Here is a 10656-nt window from a genome sequence, read left to right as displayed (position 1 = left end):
TTATTACTCTCCACTCTCTACACTTCTCTCTCCCTCTTTCCCAAAACAAGAATTCATTCATAGTCACAGACCTGAGAAACTTCCATGTCAGAATCCCAAGAACTTTATCATGCCTCGAGATTTGGAGTATTCAATTCATAATAGATTCATAATCATCTAATTTATTGAAATCTTAACCATAATTGGTGTTGAATGAGTTCTTACTATGACAGAAGCAATTAAGAACAATATATTGATAAATTTAAGCATGAGAATACTAATTCTCTGGGGTATGAAGTAACCCATCCCAATCACTGCAGGGATACCTGATGTTATCAGATTTCCAACTTTGTCAGTATGATCAGATGCCCTGCTCAACGACATTTCACTGATCCTACACCTTCCTTCATTAGGAAATCCAGAAGGGCACATTTTTGCAAACCTGGAATCCAAGACTTAAGGAAACCAAGGCAGGAGGATCATGTGTTTGAGCTGGTGTCAGCCACATAGCAAGTTCTGGGCCAGCCTAAGTCACATAAAGAGATACTACTTCAGAAAATGAGAGGAAGGGGAGAGAGCCAAAGGGAGAGAAAGAGACTGAAACAATTTCAGTGTTTGAAAGTTACACCACGTCACCGGCTTGATTGTCTGCTGATATTCATACATGAGATGATTCTGTAGTTAGTGTGTGCTGTCATAGCTTGACTCTGAGAGAGGAAGGTGAGAGTACATAATGACTATGTCTGAACAGTTGGTCTCCATCACGCCTTCCCATGACAAACCAGAATGTACGCTCACTAATTCATATCAGACATTAAATTTACAGCATTTACGTGATTTAATTCCAAAGGTCAGCAAAAATTCACAAAGTGCTTCTTTTTGATATTTTTTTCACAGGGTCTCTCTAGTCTCAGCACACCTGGAAATCACTATGTGAACTAGGCTGACCTCCACCTCCCAGAGAACCAAATGCTTCTGCCTTCCAATCGCTGGAATTAAAGGCCAATGCCACCATGCACCTGGCATACTAAGTGCATCTAAAGCAGGCATTCAAAGGTTTGTTTTGACGTTCCTCCTAGTATTGAAACAGAGGTATGAAGCTTCATGCTGAAGGACCTAGAGTAATTGCTGGATCATGATTTTAAGAATACAACTTCTGACATTTTTTAAAGTGCAGCTTGGTACCTTATCCAGTCAGGGTTAAATCAGAGTTGGAGGTCACATAGAGAAGAACAAGAAATGTAATCCAGGCAATTGCTACAACCCCAAGGCACAGGTAACTGGTAACAAGCATCTGTAAGAACATAGAGGAACAGAGAAGACAATTGTCAGTCAATGAATCAGGAGATTTGCCCACCAACTGACAGTGACTAAATCAAAAATTTTGCAACTCAAGCATGTTTGCAGAAAAATCAGGAAGTCATAGATCAAACTTAATGGCTAGATAAGCAAAAAGATGGCTTTGTTTACAATCACTCTGTGAAAGAGGCAGCTGGACAGACAATCAGGAATGAGGAACAGACATAGCCAGGTGGAGTTTGACAAATGGTCCCATATAACCCTACTTCCTCTATGTTGCCAAAGTTTTCCACCTTAAATCTTAATGAAATGACTTATTGAATGTTTATAACACAGCATATGCCTGGATAAATCCTTAGTGTCACATTTTATAGTTTGGGCTACTGAGCTTCACAGAATTTATCCCAGTGTCATAAAGCTGTGGAGAATCAAAGCTAGAGATTCAGAACAAGAAGGGGAATATGGAATTGGTGAAAGCTAACAAAGAAAATGCCTCCCACAGAATTTAGGGAACTTGAAGTCATATGGGCCAAGATCTATTTTTAGAGGTTAAGGAGGGACAATTTGGAAGCTGCCTTGATTAAAAGGATGTAAGTCCTGAGCGCAGAAGGTAACTGTGAGTTTGTTTCCACAGGGTAAAAAATGTGCAGCTGTGTATACAAACACACAAGTTTTTTTGTTGTCTATAGATTAGAATACAGTGTGTTGCATAGGAACAATTGCATGACCAATAGTCATACAAGCTATACTTCAGCAATCATAGAGCTCTCTGTCCAAATATCATTCTCTTTATAACTTATACTGAGTAGGTTACAAGCAGCTGATAAAAACTGCCACACACCACAAATACACATGAAGATCACACACACACACACACACACACACACACATACACAAATACACAAATGTACTATATCCATAGAAACACTCATGCAGTCATTCACTGACACAGAGCATTCAACCATCATACAAAATATACTATCAAGAAGAGATGATTTCCAAATCTTTATATTCTATATCTGTCTTTCCAACATAAAAAAGTGGATCTCTAAGTCAGTTCCCTACTAAATGCACTGTATTAATACAAAACACAGAAAAAATACATGTTCAAAAACAAATACACATAGTGCCAGGAAATGATTATTTATCTTCTTCTGATCACTGCTAATCCTTGACAAGGTCAAATATCTTCTGTTCAATGCTATATCCTGAGTGCTCACATTCTGTTCATGAAGAAGAGGATCCTAAAGCAACAAGAAGCTCTCCTGCCATAGAACATACTGAATGTTTCTGTCTGTTTCCAAGCAGCAGAAAGTAGACAAGACGTGCATCTATCAACAAGAGTAATGCCCATGGGAAACGGCCCAAGCTTCTAGTGAGAAAATGAACCAGCATGCACTAATTGTCCAATTTCCTGTATTGCCCATGGGAGGGGATCTGAAAGGGACTAGATGGGCTGAGCCACAAGAGACCCAGAAAGAAGTGTGCGTGACCTTGATGCTGGTGTCATGAGAAGCACCAGTGACCAAGGGAATCATGGCTTCTGATGTAATCAAGTGTGGTTTGAAATAATCATACATCACACACTGTCCATAGACAAAGCAAGGTCTGTGCTCACAGCCTCTCACAACACTGCTTTCAATATCTCTGAGCACTCATATTTCATTTCTTCCTGTGAGTTTGCAGGTCTCTGTATTATTCTGAGATACTCCATAGAGAAACTCATGACACTTGATCAGGAGGTAGAGTGATGGGACTGAATCCAAGGTCATTAAACACAGGCTGACCATAGAACAGTACCTGCTATGTCCTTTATTCACTGTGTACCCTAACCAATGGCTGAAGTTCTCAGCTAATTAGTAACATGAATCATGAAAATTAGAAAATTCATGGATACATGTAGTATAGTACATATTCAAATCACAATTCCCTTGCACAGTAGTGGTAGTAGATAATTCAAATATGTCTTCAATGTATAATAAAAGAAAACTATTGAGAAACGGTATGCACAGGTTGGCAGAACAGTTCTCCAGCTCTATATCCCACCTCCAAAAACCAATATCAAACTCCCTCTGCTTCCCTGGGCTGCACAACTGCAAGCCTCTTTTCTGCATAAGTCCAGCAGCGCCCACTGCACCTTTAATCGCCCAGCATCATTCATCCTTCCAGCTCCCTTGTCCTGTCTCTCCTAGCCTGGGTACTGGCCCATTTCTTGCCTTGACACCCCAGACATGGGGGCTGACTTCTTGGCTCAGAGCCACCACTGCTTCCTGATCCTTTGCATACAGACCAACCCAGTTCCTCGCTGCAGTACCCAGGCACCCTTGGGGCCTCTTCTCTCACCCACCTCCCTTTGCATCCCTCGGTGGCATGCCCAAAAACAACCCAAGAACAGCATCTTTCTTGGGCCCTGCTCCAGTCCAGCCCCAAATTCCTGAGAACAACATCTTTCCTGGAGGGATCCAGACCTTAGGAGAAAGCCTGAGAGCATCTGATGCTCATCACACTTGGGCCTCTGTGGGAACTCCTAAAGACGAAAGCAATTGGGCCACTCAAATGTAAAATCAAAAGAGAGAACCAGAAGCCTAGATCAACCAGCTTTTCATGCCCAACAAGTAAACCACAAAGGCACATAAAGTTTACAAAAAGAAGCAAGCCTAAACTTGAAGGCTTGAGTCTCACACAACAATGAGAAACTACAAAGGAAATTCACATATCAAAGTCACAGAAAAAAAAAAATAACATGGAAAACAAAAATGACATATCCCCACCAAATACCAATAGTCCACCAGAGGAGTACAATCAGAAATTAGAGATAATGCAGGACATGGAACTCAAAAGAACAATTATAAATATGATAAAAGAATTTGTGAATTTAAAGAACACAAAAACAAAGTAATCAAAGAACTGAAAAAAGATAGGGATAAATTTCTAAATGAATTCAGAAAAGAGTTAGAAATATTGAAGACAACTGATGGTAAAATGAAGAAGAAAGCCAATTAGAAATGACAGGAGAAAGTCTCAAATAGGATGAATGGAATGGAAAACAGTATATCAAGACTGGAAGATAAAGTGGACGAAATAGACCACAGAAACAAAGAATATGAAAAATTTAAGAAAACACAAGAATGGAATATGCAGTAATTGTGTGACTTCATAAAAAGACCAAACGTGCGAATCATAGGCATACAGGAAAGAGAAGAATCTCATGATAATGGTAGGGACCAGATCCTCAACAGAATGGTAGAAGAAAGTTTCCCAAAATTAAAGAAAGACAGGCCTATATGTGGCCCGAATTCTCTCTGGGTCTTCTGTGCAATCAGACAAACCATATTATATATTTTATGTGTATTTATTAACTTTCAAAGGAATGAGCACCCAGTTCTTAGCCCTGCACTGTGCCTCAGAGTCCACCTTATCGGAACGTGCCACACCCAAAATTCGCTCATGTCTCTGGAGCCACAGATTGCCCATTAAATGTCCATTAAAATTCAGTCCATTCTTTCAGCTGTTGTATGTGCATTCTCAAGACTCACTGCTTCCCCATGGCTCATGGCTTCTCTGCCTCAGCTCATGGCTTCCATTCCAAGATGGCTCCCAGCCACAACCCCACAGTCCACACTGTGTGGTAGGGCCTGCTCATTGGAAGAACTAGCCAATCAGGAGACTCTCCACTCCTTTCTTCCATTCTTACAATCTTTCCGTCCATCTTCCACTAAAGTCCCTGAGCCATGGAAGGGGTGATAGATGTAGGGCGATCTCTCCTTTATCATGGCAAGAGAGTGGCTTCTTCGGCCTCCCCATTAGTCGTCTTTAGGCTGTGGCCACTGATCTATCTCAATGGTGTTTCTTCTACTATAAAGACAAATGGAAGGAAGTAGACGCATTTAAACAAACATGAATGTAAATACAGGTGCCTAGAAGATATCCCAGCAGGTGTAGTATATTCATTAAACAATATGCTAATGATGGCTTCTGCACTAGGGTCTGTAGCCTTTCTTGACAAAAGGAGTTGGCCTGGCCTATAGGACCAGATGTGTGTTCCACCCCTAGGAATGGGCCTTATCCAATTAGAAATTTGTCAGTTGTACATATGGGCTCGAGACATTATTGCACTTGCAGATATTGCTAGGCATGTACATCATGTGCAGCACGTGGAGTCCATCATTGAGCAGACTTATAGGGGATCCTTTCTTCCCCAACCATCTGTATAGACCTTCTGGCAATATAAACGTCATCCATCCAGTGGCATGGAGCTTTTTGGCTTAGTCTTGGTTCCATCTCTTCTTCTTCTCCAGTGCTCACAACATGCAGTGTCCTCAGCAACATGGCCTTACCGACTTTTCTAATGTACAAATGACATTAATGGCAGTAGCCTTGGTGAATTGGAGGACCTCTAGGAGCTCTCTCTGACCAACAGCTCATAGGGGGGCAATGCACCTCTGGTATTGTCGATTTTTGTAACAGTTGTCTATAGCTGGCCTTTGCTTCTTCAGGTGTCTTTCAAATGGGTTTCACATCTTTAAAACACTCAAAGGAACGTTAACATTATATATTAAATCACTCATAGACAAGGTCTCATAAAGCATGGAAAGGTTTTGTCCATTCATATTAACTGTTTTCCCCATAAATCTTTGTTAGGTATCATAGCATGGGTATGAGGCATTAATTTGGTTAGCTCATTACCGTTTCTAGTTATCCCTTTGGACTCTTTTACTCTTGATACACTTACAGGTGTTGGTTCCAGTTGCCTGAACCTGCACTGGGCTAAGGAGGCAGGGGGCTCTCCTGTCCCCACTGTACTTGTTGGTTCCCTGAGTCAGACAGGCTTTGGGTGGGTGTGCCTCCTGACTGTAGCCATATCTGTCTTCTTCCCATTGAACACACCAGGTTGCTGGGGGAGAACTTGGTGGGAAAACCTGCATACACCCTTAGTATAGCCTTTATCAGAAGAGAAATGCATCTTATTTAATCCTTGGGGATACTTAACCAAATGTCCTTTATCCTTCAAATGTCCTTTATAAATTATTCTTCTGGTTTTAAAGCCTTCCAGAAATGCCTTAGTACCAAATTTGGTTTTCTATCGATTTTCTTTCTCTGGGGATTTGGGCTTGACCTAAGTCTTGCCACATTTTTCTTTGAGTAACCCAAGTGGACCATTTCCTCTGTCTGGTATTTTTCATGTCTCTTATAGAGTGTTCTGTTATTTCACAGACAAGTTCTACATGTTGGTCAGAATCATTTGATTTGCCAAAGCCTCTCACTTTACAAAGATTCTGTCCCATCAAAGTTCTTAGTAAAGCCACTAAAGCCCCATATCATTTTTGAGGTCACAGTTGAATTAAGCTTTCCTTCTTATCTCTGGTGAACACAGTCTCATCTGGTCCAGTGAACTGGATATCATATATTGCTTTTCTCATACCTAGTTCTCTAAGTAATGTCTGCCCCTCCTTAATAGTCCTCCAGTTACTGCTAATCATGTTAGTCTCCCTTGGTGACAATCATGTATCTTTAATGCCTTCAACCAGCCATCCCATTAAGGACTGCTCAGCCCCTGCACTGGCCTAGGTTGAACAGCCTACAAATCAATTAAAAGCCTTGTACTAATCCTTACAGTTTGGTTTTGCTTCATTTGTAAAACAAGGATAAAACAAAGAGAAGTTATCTACTAGCAAGTTTCTTTGGCTGCTCACCAGCAAGACCAGGCGAAAGTGAGGTGGCTGTCCCCTGTTACCCCATTGGCATCCAAGGTTAATCTGGGCAGTTTGGGTGGCCTGGCACTGGATGGGCTCCAGATGGCATTCAGATATACATAAATGTCATTTGAATTTATTTATTTATTTATTTATTTATTCATTCATTTATTTATTTTTACTATTGTCTGTCTTTTCCTCTGAGTCCTTGTATTTTACACAAGTCAAAGTGTCCCACCTTTTTCCTTTCTCCAGTTCTGCACCTAGAACTGCCTTTTCAGCTTTTCCTGTGATATCTTTAATCATGCAAAGTGGATGCTCTATTTTTCTGGGAGCTCCATATGGGTCCAGAGCAGATAAAAGATTTTCTAGCCTTTGAGTAACTTTGAACAATCTTCACATACCCACAACATATCCCCACATTTACAACATAGCTGGGGCACACGCTTCTCCTAGGCCGGCCTCTTTTTGCTAACCCATTGCAAAAGCACATCAGCGCTGCCAGTAGCGCTCTTCTAAAACTCATTCTTAGTTTCATCATATTCCTTTCAGACTGTGCCAATTCTATGGCCTCAATTCTCTCTGGATCTCCTACATGATCAGGCAAACCATATAATATATTTTATGTGTATTTATTAACTTACAAAGGAATGAGTACCCAGTGCCTAGCCCCAAGCCTTGTCTCAGAGCCAGCCTTATCAGACTGTGCCACGCCCATAATTCCACTCACGCCTCTGGGGCCAGCAATCGTCCCAGGTCCATTAAAAGTCAGTCCATTCAGTCTTTCAGCTGTTGTCATGTCTCAAACCTTCCCCAGGGCTCGGCTTCTTCAGCTGGCCTCAGGGCTTCTGTTCCAAGATGGCTCCCAGGCACACCCCCATAGTCCACACTGTGTGGCTGGCCCCACCCATGGGAGGAACTAGTCAATCAGGCGACACCATACAAATACAAGAAGCATATAGAACACCAAAGAGACAGGACCAGAAAAGAAAATCTCCACTGCAAATCATAGTAAAAACACTAAACGTACAGAATTAAGAAACAATACTGAAAGCTGCAAAAGAAAAACAAGTCACATATCAAGGAAAACCCATCAGGATTACAGATGACTTTTCAGTGAAAACTATGAAAGCCAGAAGAGCCTGGACTAAAGTATTCCCAGTTTTAAATGACCACAGATGCCAACCAAGTCAACTGTACCCATTCAAAATGTCTATTGTATTTGTAGGGGAAGAAGAATCTTCCATGACATGACTAGGGGGTTGTGGAAAGAAATTCAGTGAAGGTATAACTGTGGAAATTCACAGCTATATCAACAATGTGAACAACAATAAAAATGGCAGGATTCAATATGCATCTGTCATTAATAACTTTAAATATCAATGGACTGCACTCCCCAGTCAAAATACAGACAAGGTGAATGGATTAAGAAACTAATCCATCTTTTTTTGTCTGCAAGAAACTCATCTCACTTTAAAGGACAGGTGCTACCTTAAGGTGAAAGGATGTGAAAAATATACCAAGTGAATGGTAATAAGAAAAATGCAAGCATTGCTATTCTAATATCTGACAAAATAGACTTTAAACTAAAACTAATCAAAAGAGATAAAGAGGGCTACTTCATTCTGATCAAAGTAACAATAAACCAAGAAGACATTACAATCATGAACATATATTCACCAAACTCTGGTGCAAGCAAATTCATAAAACCAGTACTACAGGACTTTAAGACCAAGCATAATCCCAACTCATTAACAGTGGGGAAATTCAACACCCCATTGTCTCTATGAGTTAGGTCAAGAGGACAGAGCATTAATAGAGAGACATCTGAATTAAACAATGGCATATATCAAAAGGACCTAACAGACATCTACCGAGGAGTCCACCCAAGCACCAAAGGATATACTTTCTATTCACCACCCCACTGAACCATCTCCAAAATCGACCATATACTGGGACACAAAAGAACCTCAAAAAATATAAAAGATTGGAATAATTCCAGGCATTCTATCAGACCACAATGTAATAAAGCTTAAAATTAACACTGGAAGAAGCCTGAGTAACCACATGAACACATGAAGATTAAAAACACACCCCTGAATGATGAATCAGACAAAAGAGAAATTAAGAAAGAAAAAAAAGTATTCCTTGAACTAAATGAAAAGGACAATACAACACAACAAAACTCTGGGACATGCAGAAAGCTGTCCTTAGAGGGAAGTTTATAGCTCTCATTGCCTACATTAAAAAATCGGAAAGAACACGAATAAATGACTTAACACTGCAACTCAACACACTTGAAAAGCAACAACAAATGATACCCAAACCAAGCAGACAAGAAGAAATAACAAAAATGAGCATAGCAATTGATGATATGGAACCAACTAAACATTACAAGAAATCAATGAACCAAGAGCTGATTCTTTGGACAGATAAAGAAGATTGACAGACCACTAGCCCAGTTAAGCAAAAGAAAGAAAGAGCACCTTCAAATCTACAATATCAGAGATGAAAGGGGAAACTGTCGGGAACCATGCTTGACATAAGCATTGGAAAAATGTACAGTGCCACTTTAAGAGTGTATGAGCTCTCTGCTTCTGCGTTCTGAGCCGACAGGCTATGCCTCCATGATTAATTAGGTCTTCTAGAAACTTAGTTCCGGTTTGGTCTTCAGGCAATGGAGTTGGTGAGGTAATGCAGCAATGTGCTGTGTCTGTACTTACTTTCTAATAGTAAAATATCCTTGGTGATTCCTTGATTACCCCAAATATGATTCCTATGTAAGATCTGTGTTCCTCACAACAAAAAGCCACTCTGTGATTGCTCACCTGACTGGTAAGAATTAAACATTTTATAATAAAATCAAGGCCTTTGTCTTGACACTTCTCTTGTTGAAGATCCAAGCCTTGTGGGCTTGGGGGGGGCATTCAACAGGAAACATCACAGCAGACACCAAAAAGATACAGAACATTATAAGGGAATACTTTAAAATTCTATATGCTACTAAATTTGAAAACCTAAAAGAAATGGATAGGTATCTAAAGGCCTGAGAACCCCAAAAATAAACTGAGAGGAGATTAAAAGCTTAAACAGACACATAACAAAAAAGGAATTGAAACAATAATACAAAACCTCCTGACTACAGAAAGACCATGACCATATGGATTTACAGCAAAATTCTATCAGACACTTAAAGAAGATCTACATCCAGTACTACTTAATTTATTCAAAAAGATAGAAATGGAGGGAGAACTTCCAAATTCCTTCTAGGAAGCCAGCATCACTCTAATACCAAAGCCAGGTAAAGATACAGCCAAAAAAGAAAACTATAGACCCATATCCGTAATGAACATAGATGCAAAACTTCTCAACAAGATACTTGCTAATCACATACAGACAAACATCATACAGATCATCCACCAGGATCAGGTCGGATTTATCCCAGAGATTCAAGGATGGTTCAATATACATAAGTCAATAAATGTCATAAATCATATAAATGGGCTCAAAGACAAGAACCACATGGTCATCTCAATAGATGCAGAGAAGGCCTTTGACAAAATTCAACAAGCATTTATGTTCAAAGTCCTAGAGAGAATTGGACTGGAGAGAACATACCACAACATAATTAAAGCCATATATAACAAACCCACAGCCAACATCATTCTAAATGGAGAAAAACTGG

The 10656-nt window shown here is 40.1% G+C and overlaps 1 protein-coding gene across 1 annotated transcript in view; it reads right to left on the bottom strand.

Annotated features, from left to right (window-relative positions):
- The window catches only part of LOC103736549 (olfactory receptor 1J4-like), a 27051-nt gene that overhangs the window by 1766 nt on the left and 14629 nt on the right, over positions 1 to 10656 (bottom strand). The gene's annotated exons all lie outside the window — the stretch shown is intronic.

This window comes from Nannospalax galili, unplaced genomic scaffold (assembly GCF_000622305.1).
Source record: "Nannospalax galili isolate Female #2095 unplaced genomic scaffold, S.galili_v1.0 scaffold1198, whole genome shotgun sequence".
In the NCBI taxonomy this organism is placed as follows: Eukaryota; Metazoa; Chordata; class Mammalia; order Rodentia; family Spalacidae; genus Nannospalax; species Nannospalax galili.
Note: the sequence above shows the minus strand (reverse complement) of the source record. Positions and strands in the feature narration are given on the sequence as shown.